We start from the raw sequence: 14,786 nt of genomic DNA, 5'->3' as shown, positions 1-14,786 counted from the left end.
CACATGGCCATCGCCAACGGCCGAGGCCGTGCTCATCATACGATAAAATCAAATCCTCTGGATATTTTATCGAAATTCCAATATCATAGATCGCCGGGCAAAGAAACAACTTGTACATGCCCCTTTCTATACCTTGTCGTTCAAGCTCCACTTCCAATACGCTAGGCTGGCAAAGTCCAGGGCCTGCCATCGACGACTGCCCGCTAACATTGCAACTCGAAGGCCTTGCAACCCTGGGGCTAAGGCACGCTACGGGCTAAAGGGATTCCTTCGGTGGATTATACATCCCCTGCAAGAATGCGCCGAGGTGAAAGACGGGCACATGTCGGTACTTATGACGTCGGGCAGAAACTCTATTTCTACCAGCTGAACAGAAGTCAGAGTCTAGACATGCCCGCATCATCCTCGGCACATCCCCACGGTAGCGCTGGCGGATGCAGGCTTATACACTCCCGTCCAGGCCAAGATAGCGCATACGATGCCGGAAGATGAAGAGCTCGGCTCGAAGCATTACAGATTGTGTTATAGCGGTGAGTCTCCGAGATAGTGCAGCTTGCGTGAACCCGTCGTCGCAAATTCGCACGCAAATTACCACCAGCTGGGGTATGAAGAGAGATTCGGCCCAAAGGTACCTGCTCTATCTCGGCCAAACAGTCGGTGTGCTATCTTTCATCTGATGTTTCGAACGGCGCGGGACTGGCTGGTTGGTGTTTCGATGCTTCCGGTGCCCTGCCCAATTCGTATCTTGCTTCCCCGAAAAGGGCGTACCCGCGGTGGAGAGCACCTCCTGGTCTGTGTCGACATGTTGTCTGCTTTGGGCGATTCTGATCCTCGTCGGCGACCAGCAATGACTCGCGAGTTGCGAAAGTATCGGGCGCGGGCCAAGTACAAACCACCGGCAATCTCCTGGCATCGTCACGGCCCCCGAGTCACGGGCGCGCTATCAATGTGGCATCCCTGTTTCATACGGAACCCTTCGAGCTTCCAGAAGCCCGTGTGCGCCCCGCCCACCACGTTTCACAGGGGCCATCCACCAATTGGCTCCTCTGCATTTGGCCAGGGGACTGCCCAAGATAGGACGCCGGTCGCAAGCCACTCAAACTCTCTACCCGATCCGGAGATTCACGTCTCGAGAGTGGGTGACCCGGGTTCGTTTCCGGTAAGTCGCGCGGCTGTTTGGCTGGAGAAGCATCCACAGCAATGCAGATGGGGAGAAGAAACGTGGCTGCCGCCAGGATGGGCATCTCTGTGAATAGGGTAACTCAACGCAGGGGGTGGCGACTTGCGCCGGTGATTACGATGGCCTCATCTTCGTGCTGGCTTGGCAGGGCTAGGCTTTCCCGAAATCGTTTGCGCAGAACATTCGACATGTTCAATAAAATCCATGATTAAATGATGGGATTTAATCTTGGTGGTTTCCCCGGCCCAACAGGGCTGCATGGGTTTGAGTACAGCGCGCTTGGCGTTGCAACTGCATTTGCTGGGACTTGCATTGTAACGCAAGAGTTACACAAGGGCCGCAGAACACAGTTTGCGATAGACAGTCTGTAATAAACAGGCGATGGTGAAGCCTACGATAACATGGGGATAGATGATGGCGGCAGGGTTTCCCAAGCAAAATTAAGACTTACAATCTCAATACATTAACTACCTTCGATATATATTAACTGTATGTGTTCGGTATCCTCGGCAACTTCCATGAGACGCATGATATAAATCCGTCGCAACTAGTGATGAATATAGAATTTATTGAAGGATGTTCCCTGCGCTCAAAGTTCAGAATATCACAACAATTAAACTAGGGACGTCCCGCCCGTCGCCTAACAATTAGATGCCGTTTACAGTGATGGGGACAGACATGCTCCACATAATGTTACTAAGGGAATCCATTGTCTCGGACACTCAACATCTCAACTAAGTTCGACAGAAAACACGCCAGATGAATTCAGACCCATCAACCTCGTAACGTGTTTCATCTCAAGTTCTCGGCCCGTGGTTTCGAACGCCCTGTCCAATTGACGTCCGTGAGCAGACGCAGATGTCAAAATGCACAGGCCGTGCGCAGGCGATTCGGTGGATCGACCGCCCATAAGATGCGCCATGGGGGATCCAAAAGCATCCTGAAGCAACCGCGTCTGCAGCGCCTATGCTTGCATGTTGGTCACAAGGTCGCTATGTGCGACTTGGTGGCTGCAAGTAAGAGGTCACAGGTGGAAACAATAATTGTCAAAGCACACGCTTAGCAAACACTGGTTGGTGACTGCGTTATCAAGAGGGTCCACACGGAGTGCAAGGATGCACGCTGTTTTGCAGGATTTGGCTCTTTTCGTCTATTCGAGCGAGTGTAGTCTATTGTTGTACATTGGTTTCGGTGTATCGTAGAGTCGCTAAGATATGACAACTATGGATTCCAAGAAGCCATTTGATATAGAACTGGACGAATGATATAGTGCTTCTGGGTCCAAGGTGTTGAAAATCTTGTTTCGGATAGTAAACTCAGCTCTAATGGAACTCTTAATTATTCTGAAATATAAACGGTTGACAGAAGGCTCACCTTGACCACTTAACCTGATTTGACCCAAAGGTGGTCCTAGTCCCCGTAGCGTAGTTCCTTTAAGTCAATTTACAGTGTAATTGTACTTTCTGCGACTCCATTCGAACTAGTTATAAATTACAGTGTCTCTACTACTACTACATCTTGCTTACACGGCGAGTGAAACTCCGTTAGCACAGTTCAAGTAAACACGGTGCCTACCGGTGGCAATGTTGGATAGAAGTAGTTGGCGCCTTAGAAGATAATAATCATGGTTTCATCATAGACGCAAGTGGATGAGGGTGCCGCAGGCCTCGGAAGTGAATGCGGACGAAGCACAACTTCTGCGAGAACTCTACTATGCGAAGGACGAACTCTGCTTCTCGAACTCTCTAGTCACTCAAGAAGCCAAGGCTCAGTGCTTAATTAAAGGTTTTACCTGCTTCAGTGCTCCAGCAGGGGAAGGCAATGATATCTTCTTTGGTCCTAGTCCTTGCTTGGAAAGGGGGACTGGGTCTCTGACAAGCCCTGAGATCTCTTCAGATGGCATTGCACTAAGAATGAACGGTAAGCTATGGTGAAATGGGCATTAGGGTAAGATATTATACCAGAAGGATGCCGATAGCTTGCTTACCGAATTTCACATCTTCACGTCTATATCTTATGTTTTATGGTTAATCCAATCATAAATATCCCTCCTGCGACCTAAGAAGAAGAATAGAGGCCCCACTAAGAAGAAGAATAGAGGCCCCAGAAGCATGTTTAATGTGATTTGTGGTCCAGGTCATTGCCACTGGGAATTGAATATAGAATGCGAAAACGAGCTCGTACATATTTAATAACATGATTGGGAAGCACTTGTATAATGAGGTTCTAGGTGTCACGTCTGGTAGAATATAGTGGTATCATCTTGATAAGAGGCAACTAGTGACTATGTTATTGGTAGTCTCCAAATGTCCACGGTTTGGTATTGAGAAACGACTCTAGGGAGAACAAAGTCTAGGCTAGTCAGAGCAAGGGCGCTCCAAGCCAGCAACCGTTACGACAAGGACTAACGTTCGCTTCTAGACGATTGGAAGTGCGAAGTCTTCGTATGGTTCTCACTCTATCTAGATATGCCGAGAGGGCTTGAATCTGGATTGGATATCGAACTATGATCTTACTCATGCCTTGGACATTAAGTCAACATTGATATGAACATTATACACAGCACAGCTCTAGTCGTTCCAGAAAACTTAGATATCAGAAGTCTACAGTGACGATGGGAGTTACGTAAGCATTCCGGTTTGCTATCATCACAATATATGGTAGTCTCATTACCACACTAAACTCTACATTGCTTGTTTGGCATCTTATTCGATGTCTACAGATCGTTGTGGCTGGTTCTCACGGTTCAAGATACATGCTTGCCAAGTGGCTAAACATGGAAACCAATGAGTTCTTCCGGTAAGGACCGCTTTTACATGTTGTCAGCATGTAAGTATTGCCACGATGCTAACGTTCTTGGCGAAGAATACCGCAGATGCCTCTTTCTACTCGACAAGCATCTCCGCGTGCCGTCTGTCCGTTTCCAGGCGCGCCAATGCCATGCGCCTATGAAGCCTGGGAATCCAGGCTCCTCGGTGATTTATCACTTCTCCCGTAGGTATTCTTGGGTCTTACAGGCCAAGGAAGGTAAAGCTGGAAATACATGCCTCCCTCGCCTCTTGCCACGCGCCATAGGAGACAGCGGCTGGCGGGTCCGAAGGAGTCCTATCTGACCAACGACCAACAACTCCAGTACGAGCCGGATGACGGGTCAAAGAGCCAGCTGTCAAAGACCCCTGTCACCGGTGAGAGCCTGATGGTGGTGAAGACAGCTGTCGAGGCTGAGTTGTCAGCTCCCCGGTGTTTCAAAACGGGCGCGTGACAGCGGACAGGCGGAAAGCAGAAGTGGTTGCCGTTCCTACATTGCTTCCCCACGTTACCACTACACCCCCGGGGGAGTAGGTGTGCTGCTCCTAGCGAGTGCACACCATCAGATGAGCCTGGCCAGCCCACCCCCCTTGTAAGCCCTACGCGAGCCCCCAATGTCGGTAAATGCGAATGAAAATAGACGCGGTGTCGATCAACGGGGGAAAGCTGGGGTACCTGGGGGGTCAGCTGGGAATGTGACCTGCTGCAGAACGAAGCTTACATACGCATCTTGGTACTGTTACGGCGGCCGCGAGAGGGTGAATCACCCTCGTGTGCACTGTCTACAAACCCCTGCATACTACCATAATCTCTGTGTCTCCAGACAATCTCGATGTCCGGATGAAATTCCTCGTCCTAATGAGGGCGCTGGGATTCTGTCGAAACGCGGAATACCGAGCAGGAGGATCTTTGGCATATCGGCAGCCCCAATCCTACGGGAAAATCGCCATGTGAGCGGGACTGAAACAAACGACCCCCTCGATACGACCAAAAAAGGCCTCCCAGTAACAGGGCTGCATGACACCACTGGACTTTGGGGCCCGAATAGTAAATGGGAATTGACCTTTGCGGAAAACGCGCCAGTAAAACGCGTCGTTCTCCTTCCTCGCCGGCGGGTAAAAAGGAGCCAACCGGGGAGCTCCTGCAGCCCTTTCCGGCAGCCGTTGACCTCGCTTTATCCGGCCATTTAGCCTACTGACCAACAAGGTACATTGGGACCTCTCGCACATTGTGAATGCAGTTACAGGGGCTGAAAGGACCCTGAATCCGTCCACTTGGTATTTCTGGAAGACTTTTCGCTGAGTTCGCGGTATTAGCTGCTGCACGTCCAGAGTGCTTGGTAAACCCGGAATGGCGGTGGACATCAGGTGATAAAATGGGTTTGCATTATAACAATCGGTTCAGATGTACCCTGTTGTCTCTAGTGATTCACTCCCCATCCGTGCCATCCTGTACCTGGGGTACATAACCTGACTAATATTATTTGATCGGTCTCACAAATACGGCCGCTCGACAGAACGCGAGTTCATATGTGAGCGGGGATGAAGACCACCTATTAGCAATGTGCGAGGGGCACGACGAGAATAATGAGCGACTGTGTCGTTTTGCGGCTTGCTAGGCATTATGGAGGTGTCTGTGGCCATGCTGTCTGGCGCTGTGAACAGCAAGTACCCAATATTACCCAGTACTTGCTGTTGTTCCAACTGAAAATAGAGTCAATCAAGACCAGCTGACGACAGATTTTACATTTCAATAATGGTAGAAAAACCTTGGGACGGCACGAAACGCGAGACAAAAGATCCAGTAACTCGCGATCGTTCAATGCATACAGAAGCAGGAGTCGATTAGACCCAGTTGACCACACATCTCGGGTAGACTTGCCGAGTGCTCCCATTGGTTCAATATCGAGCTCTGGGTGGACACAAGACCGATCGCCCATACCGCTATAGACCATGGAATATAGTTGTGGGACAAAAGCCAGACCATCTCACTGCAGACGGTGTTGACCGAGTCTCACTCCGGGCCGCACAAGCTTATTTGGTGGGCATTCTCTCCATATCTTGACACATACCAAAGCGTGCCCCAGAAAAGTGAGTTGATGACCCCCGCGCTGCTGACCATCCTCGTCCGACTTGTCAGCGATGACGAGAAGGTCTCGATCAGTGACGAGACAGGGGTGGAACGGGCCGCGGATGGTTAGTAACATGAGGATCCCGTAAGCCCAACGTCTCTTTGTGATTCCGGGGAAGAGCCGGAGGATTACGTGGGATTATTATTCCCAGCCATCCGGTCGTGGGGGAAGTCAATCTGACGGCCACCACGTGTGATGGGCAGGCTCACCGGTAGGCATCCACTGAGCCTTTGTGATCAACCAGAGAACTTTGACCGCAACATGATCCCCAAAATCGCCCAAAGCAACCCTCAACTGACACCTACGTGGATGCGGTCAGGTCTGACATGAATTGAGGTTGTATTGCATTCAGAGCTCTTTCTTTGGAAAGTCTGTCTCGTGGGCGCAGAATCGACATTGATAATTGAGGAAACTGATTTTACCTCATTTTATCGCGACTATTTCTGACCAATGACAGCGCTGTCCAGGGTTCAAAGTGCCATGCATATCTGTATCATCCCCTGTGGCATCGTCGAGTCAGCCGCATCAACATCGACAACATGATCAGGCCATCCAAACCAGCGCAATACGTGACTTTTGGGCCAAAACAAATTATCTACGCGGGACCTCGAGAGGTGTCAAGTTGTGACAACATCGAACTCTTGCTGGAATGTCAGCCGCCGGGGACCGAGCAAATGCAAGATATACGAATAAGCCCGGTCTGTGTAACCACGCTGTCGCTTTTGCCCTCGTGGTATTGGTCTTAAAGTACCTGTGACACAGAGATGATCCAGCTATGTATCACGCTGGCGTTGGTCAAGTGAACGCGATGCGCGGCCGCCGTATCAGAGTGGCGAAGAGTCCAGAGCATACTACACGACCCTATTCTTTTGTGTGTCTCGGGCTTCGACAAGGAGGACGAAGATCAGCAAGTCGAAGCGGATTGCCCATCGCAGATTCGCCAATGCTTGACTATACCCTCCGTCTTCTCGTAGAGATATCCAAGACCTGCAGACTGTGGCGAGAGGTTCTAGATGGAGCCGGGAGAGTCCGCGTCCTGTGTATCAATGTCGGAGGTGTCCGAGTCTGTTCACACCAGAATTGATACGGGAACTATACTCGGGTCCGAGAGTCACTATTAGCCATCATCCCTTTACGATGACTACAACCCCGAAGTGGCTGACAGATACCGAACCGTGCGGCAAGTCCCATCATATATGGCACACTAGGGGCAGCAAATAGGGGCAATGGGGGCTAAATCTCCTCTCCCTCAGAGAAAGGAGTTGAGTGTTCCAAGCTTGCCTTGAGATGAAAACCTCGTATGTATGCAGGGCAGCACGGGTAAGTGCAGGAGGATTTGCGAATCCCATCGTGAATGCTGCCTTGGCAGCCGTTGCCAGCAGCCGTTGGGACCAATCGTTCTCGGCGCCGGCAGCTGCACCCTGCATATTCCTCGCCTACGACCCGGCTTGCACGCTCCGGAGTTCTTGATTTGCGTGTGTACGCCTGAAGATCGTACAATTGTCTGACAAGACCAGTGATGCAGGTGACCAGCAGCGTGAAACCGCGGGGAAGGCTTCCATGGCGGTTGTGACCACCTCTGGACCCATATCGGCACTTCTGTTTGGCATGTTTCCAGCCGTGAGGCACTCGTTGAGACCATGGTCCGGTTCTTTTCGTGTTACTGTCTGTGGAACGCAGACGTGGACCATCATATGGAGCAGGAATAGGCTTCGGTGTCAGCGACGTGGTGGTGGAATCTAGTTTAGTTAGATATCCATCACCAACCAGAACCCTCTACCTGGGTTTAGACGTGGACAGAGCAAGCCAACACGATACGAGCTGCCAGGGGAGGTACAAAGGCAAAGCTGACCAGATCCGTCTGACGTTTAAACTGTGTACCTGAAGTAAGTTGCACGTTCAGGCAAGAATTACGATTAAATCCCAGATTTATTGATTGATGGGAATTATTTGAATACAATATTTTGACGCGCTCTCCCCAGTGGCTCGTAATAGGTAACAGGAGGCTATGTAGGCGTGAGACGGATTGCACGGTGGATTCTTCATCAGCGTTGGGGGCCTAAACAGGAACAACAGGAACAATTGGCCATCAGCACGTCGGGGATCGACCTGTTGGATATTGTTCATATCATAGAGGCCATAACGTCTGCGGGCATAAGGGGCTACGAATGTTGGAATGGCCAGGCAGGGAACAAAGTACCTGGGCTTAGGAGAGCATACGAGGATGCGCTGTTGTCGATCTAGCCAATGAACAGCGATGCCTGCCCATCGGTAACAGTGGCACAGATGCTGGTTGATGACAGAAACTCGCAGACCCAGAGGTAGTCAAACAGTCTATCCAGTTTGACCCCATCATCCCGGCAGGCACAATTCCCAGAGGATGCACGTTGGCTGGCGATTGTTATTGCTGCTGCACTGCAAGAGTCATGTACCCCTGCGCTTGGGAGCCGTTGGAGCTGGGTGGTATGACATCACACCTCCCGAAATAGCCACCTCGACTGCCGGATTGCGATGACCCGACAGACCTGCAAGAAGATCGAGCAGGCTTGGCAGGACAAAACCCGTCGGGTGGGATTTTCGACGCATGCTTCGAGACGGATCGCGTGCTGCCAGGGGATTGACATGCTCAACTTCCCCAAGGGACCTGGTGGATGGCGCGCTCCGTCGTCTTGGGGTCACGTCTGCGTTTGGGCAGTTACTCAGGAATCTCGATCTCATCGGAGGTGATCTCTGGAATCTTGGGGACACCCACCACCGCGGCCCCCATGGGGGAGCGAGCAGATGGAGTACCGCTGCTCGCAAGCAACTCGCGACCTCCAGCTACTTTTCATCGCAGAAATCCTTCACCTCGATCGGCATGTGCGTAGCCGTTGGCCTGAAATGCCGGCCCTGTTGTGAAGTCACAATCTGCCTCGTCGAAAAGGACCCCAAGACGGTTGTTGACGCAGCCTCGTAGACGCGATAGACCATTGCCGGCCTTCTTGTTGGCAGTATTACTCGTCGTTGGCGATTCAGAACCTTGAAAGTGCAGACGACCAAGACATGCTGCAGTCAGAAACTCAATTATCTTATTCGGGGTTTAGGCGCCTGTCACCTCTCAGAAGCCAGCCAGTAGCCACGCAGGCCACGGTGTAAGCCAACTAACAATAGCCCATTGTTGTTGGCGGCCAGACCCGTTCAGCCTGCCGGGAATGGGGGATGGCGAAAAAAAGAGGTCACGAGCATTCCAGTTTCATGCGTTGGATATTCTTTTTCCTTGCCAGTGCCATGGCGAGGAGAACTGCTGCCTCGCGGACCCCAGCCGGCTCCCCGCGACAGCATCCCGCTCTCTTCACAGGCTACTCCAACGAGGCGTTGCGAGGTGGGCGCATGACTTCCCATTCCGCCCGCAGATAGAGGAGCCCGTTCCTCGTCACGAACATCTGCGACCGGCAGTGGCCACTAGGGCATACGACTCGCTTGGGAAGCCTCTGGGGACGGCCGTCATCTGAGCAGGATGATGCTGCACTCGTACTCAATTGAGCCCCCGGGCTGGCTGCGCCAGCATTTGTGCTACGTAAGGGCCAGGTCTTACTGCTCGATCTGGGGATTATTTACGATGTGTGCCATTCGGTACCTGAGTCGCACCTCGTGGGTGTGAAGGCTTTTCTCAGAGGGTGGGTGTGGCATGCCATGTCTAAATTAACCTTGGTCGAGTGGTGTCTCATGTGGCATAGGTAACTCTGAATGTGCTCTGCGGAAGCGGTGACGAGTCACGGTGGAGGGGGGAGGATCTCGGGAATCCTCCACGAACCTCGTGCCAATTGCGTAGATGCGGTATTTTCTTATTGGACCAGTGGCGACGATGCGCACATCTGTGAGCCGTCCGCCATGATCGATAGAGGATGATTCAAGTATGGGAGAGATGCGACCCGGAGCGACTGGATACCTGCAGCCTCTGGATATGCCGATCTGCCTCACCTTGGATCGTGGGGTTGCTTTGAACAGGGCTGAGATATAGCAGAGCACACCCGTGACCGTTTTCTTACATGCAGCCGTTCGCTATAATTCATGAAAGTTTGGGGAGCATGGCGGGCCCAATCGAGTTGCAGATGGATGCAAGCTGAGCAGGCTGAGCTCCATTCAGCCCCTCTGATGGCTACTATGATAGGTGCGCATTCGAGCAGTGCTGTCATTTCTGCTTTGTAAATTATGTGATTGGACAGAAAGCATGGAAAAAGCAGAGTCATCCAGCTTTGGGATTTCTAAGACTCCCAGGATCAGCAAACCCCATGCACCCAAGAGGAACATCAAATCTGGAAACATAGGAATTTAATTGTTTTATCGTTATTTCGCGCCCCGTAGACGATTCAATGGATCAAAGGGCGATGGAGATACGTTCAAAGTATCTCTATACATTCCCCAGGTTTCGAGTGGTGTGTCGGTTACTGACTCGGGATATCTAGGGCACTAAAAGTACGCAAGTAAATAGGTCGCTGCTAACTTACACGGGCTACCGGACCAAGTTCTTGGTAGCCTCTGGGGCACTCAGTGCGCCTTTTTCTGGGGAAGCAGGCCACCCCCAGATCAGCTCAGATTGAAGTGACTTGTGAATCCTGCTAATCACTTTGAGTTCGCGAAAAACTTGGCCGTCCGCTGGTTCAAATTCCCATGCTAGTTAAAAGAATCAGAGGCGTTATTTCGGCGCCATCCTTTGTCTCTATACATTGCAGTCCTTTGCTGAGGGTTAGTGCTCGATTAGGACAGGTTCTCCGCGTCTAAGACCACGACCGCCGGTGAAGGTTCTGGGGAACGCTCTTGACTAGCAGACCTCCCACCGAATCTGACAGGCTGCCTGGTACGACAATGGGGTGGTTTCTGTGGAGCAGTTGTCGCTTCTCTGGTCATCCAGACCCTTGGGCCTGGCATTGATGGAGTTGCAACAAGGCTGTCCCCTGGAGACCAGAACGATAAATCACTCCACAGGATGAGAGTTCAGCCGAACCGACGCGAAGTGCTACCGAGCATCATATGGCAACCTATCCCGAGCAATTGATTCCGCACCACATTACCCCGACTTACATGGACCTGAATCCATCGTGTGGTCCTACGGATGAGGGATATCACAAGTTACGGGGCGGGGTTATCTGACCACATGCTGCAGACGAGCAAGAGGAAGCTCTCGCGCTCCGCTCTTGCCACCAGCTCCAGAGGCCCCGTTTTGCTAGTAACGCTCATGCACGGAGGGTCCATCGCGTCTGAGGAGGAGAGCTCATGCGGGGAATAGTCGGGCAGCATCGTGACTTAGTTGCCACCCAAGCCACCATTTAGTTACCTCGGAAAAGCCCGGGGTGACGCTCAACCAGGTTCGCATGTTGCATGCGGTCGTGCGGTCACGCCATGGGAAACGCGAGAGCAAAGGAGGTATTTCCGCATTGCCAACTCCGTAACTGCACACCTCAGAATACGGGAGTTTACCCCATCTAAAGTGGGCATTCCCTGAATACCTGGAGACAAATTACCCAGCTTATCCTGGGGATTTTCCATGCTGTCTATACCGCAGGCTCAGTGTTCTTCCGACCTACACACTGATGGCTCGGAGTAGAGGGCCGGAGCTTGAGCCTCGTAGTACGAAATATTTCCAAGGTAACGGCAAATTAACCGGCGGTTTCGGTGATTCTCGGCGCGCGCGGCTGCGCGGATGCTTTGGAAACACCTCGCATGCACATTGACTTGTAGCTACTTGGGATGTCAAGCGGCACCACCAACTGGGCTCGCCCTAGGCCCTCTAGTTGAGAAGCGCGAGACGAATATCAGCCGGGCCCTCGGCACCTGCGAGGTTGTGCTTGCGCCTTTGCGAAGCTTCAGCACGTCGCGCGTTTTCAGGGCGGTACCTGAGGCTATGGATAGCTTCGGTGGTATTCCATCGTAGTGACACGCTGGCGCTGGTGTAAAGCGGTCACGCTGCCAGTTCTACAGGCGGTCTCGGCTGTCCGGTTGACCCAGATTTTACCCCAGAATGCCTTGAGCGGGAACAACACTGCCCAATATAGCGCGTTCACGAGCGCAACTGTGTCTTGGACCCTTCATGCGTGTAAGACTAGAACTGTATGCAACGCACCTTTGGCAGCTCTGATCCAGGCGGTCTACCCAAAAACCTTGGCCTGGGCCCTAAACCCCAGTGTCACTCGTAGTGGTCATGTCGACTCAAGAATTACCGCGTGAGTCTACAAGACTGTGCTAGTGTGGCCGGATTTCGACGTAAAGCCTCACAACAGTCAATAATACCTACCGGAAACGAGGCGAAGGAGGTGGTCCAACTCTTGGCCCAGGGGTCTAGTTTTTCAGGGTCCCATCCTTCTCCAGATTCTGAGCAGAGACCGTCGTCGGAATTACGGGTGATGAGCTCTGCGGAAAATGTCTAGGCGCGTTACGCGGGCGCTCTCCGACTCTGAAGCGCGGAGAAACTGGCCGGTGTCAGTAGATCATGTGCATTTCCGGACGGCGGTCTACTCGAGTCACGGATTCGGAAGAGAATCGCCTACGTGATCACGGTCCATCACAATCCTTTCAGACGAGGCGAACCAGCTGGCTCGACACGGATGAGCCGATACCCTTCAGCAGGTTTGCACAACTCACGAGGACTCGGCAAGGTTCAGATGTACATGCGTACGATACATACATGCGACTCAGACCGAGGCATTGTTCTGGAGAGAAAGGTGTAATCATTCAAGTAACAAGTGTAACACATGTAACCAGACTCTGTGTGATTGCTGTACCGAAATAGTGAAGGACCCTTCCTGCATTAACTTTCGTAGGGCCCCCTCCCCTCCGGTTGCCGTGTGCACACGTGGGGGAGTCCGCTTGGGGGAGGGACCTGACTACCAGCCAAGCCTTTTTGCAATGTCGACGGAGATAATCCGAGCACGCATCAGCCGCCGGAATTTGACCGGGTGGAAGAAGCACCTTGGCTCTGGAAATTGATAGTCGGGTTTCCGTGCTCCGTACCATCGACCGCGTTGCTGGGCCATGCGACTACTTGCTAGTCGAGGATTTCGATAAATTCGAAATAAAATAAGTCTACAGTGGATCGTTCTTCGTGATGCACCATGCAGTCTCCAAGTGTCTGGACTTACGGTTCTGGCCTGAAACTAGCATGGCCACCAGGCCTTCGGGGGCAATCTGGCTATTTCGCCGATGGGGCCGAAATTGTCCGTCCACTCAGATCCAGGCACGCCTGAAGCGAGTCCAGGGGTGTCGCCCTTCAACGGTGCAGCATAGGGCTGTTCTTAGGAGGGGTTGCAGTCTGGCAGTCTCCGGGGAACACTCTATCCACGCTGCACTTCCGGGAAGGATTGGGTGTCAACTCGACAGGGTGCTGTAGATACCTAGCGAGGCGTTCAGGTACCGCGCACATAGTAGTGTCCATGGTACTGGATTCCACCGGGGAGAGTACCACCGCAATGCAATGCCAGATCCATCTTGGCCTACCATAGTAGAGTCGAACGACACACTGCGAGATCGCTGCCACCATTCAGGGGCAGTCTCGATATCAATGCTGCCATGTACTTGAGACTGAAGGAACCCTCTAGGCCTTGTCGTATTAAACCGCCCAGTCGGAACCTGCCAGTGTAGATTCAGAGAACGCAGACCAGGTGACCGACGGTTATAGAGATCCTTGCGACCAAGGGCCCTTGTCCGCAACTACGGGGTGCAAGGTTCTCTGGGCACAATACGTGCCAATATTGATCGCAGCAGGCAATTGATGTAGAAGCTTCGGCATCCCTCGAAGAAGCGGAACTTAACGCCGCTTCCAGTTTTCGGGGATCTTTACAGTTGACCGACGACCCTTGTTCCGCGGCCTTGGGGTCTACCACACGCCCAGAGAGCTGGGATTTCCCCGCGATACTGGGTGGTTGCACGACAGAGCGCTGAATGGCTGTAAACTTTAGCAGTTTAATAGGCTCGCAATTAATTGCATCAGTTGGTATCATGAACTCGTCATTGAGACAGACGGTTTACGCCTCCCTGCAAGACGGCACCGAAAAGCATTCTTCTACCAGTCTGGACAGATCTGGGTCGACTTTGTTTTTAGCTTGCCCACGGGGAAGGCTTCCGGGCCCGATCCTGCATGTCCCACCGTCTCGCCAATCTGGGGTTACCACTCACTCGGTCGGCCGGCTCGTCTTACACGGGTATGCCCCATAATTGACAAGAGACGCGCAGAAAACCTCAGGGAAAAGCCACCGCGATGGAAGCGCGACAGGCCGCCAGCTCCGCGCAAGGGTTGAGGATGATGGCTTTCGACAAAGGCAACAGGCGTGCGGAAAACAATACATCGTAGTGAGCTGTCGCAGCGCCCACGGTTTTGCTTCGTGTGCCCGGGTGCAAACGCGCTGGCAACAGAAGCAAACACTAGGTTAAGCTCCAAGACAGGTCAGATGCGCTACGGGGCGATTGGGCCAGATCGCAATGCAGCACTGTCAGAAGGGATGGCGAGCGGTGCATCACCTGGCGAGGTGGCTGCTTGCTTTCATGCCATTCGCAGGTAGGCATCAGGGCTTGAGGCTGAGACCTTTGTCGTCACTTAAGGTAGAGTGGAGGGTACACGCAAGAGGACTCTATCCCTTTGCTTGTGGAGTGGGTGGGATAGCAAATCTGGGGAAGAGAAACGCACCAATCACCGGC

Source organism: Neoarthrinium moseri (assembly GCF_022829205.1).
Source record: "Neoarthrinium moseri strain CBS 164.80 chromosome Unknown scaffold26_Wmoseri_CBS_16480, whole genome shotgun sequence".
NCBI lineage: Eukaryota > Fungi > Ascomycota > Sordariomycetes > Amphisphaeriales > Apiosporaceae > Neoarthrinium > Neoarthrinium moseri.
The sequence above is the reverse complement of the archived record's forward strand: the minus strand, read 5'-3'. Positions refer to the sequence as shown.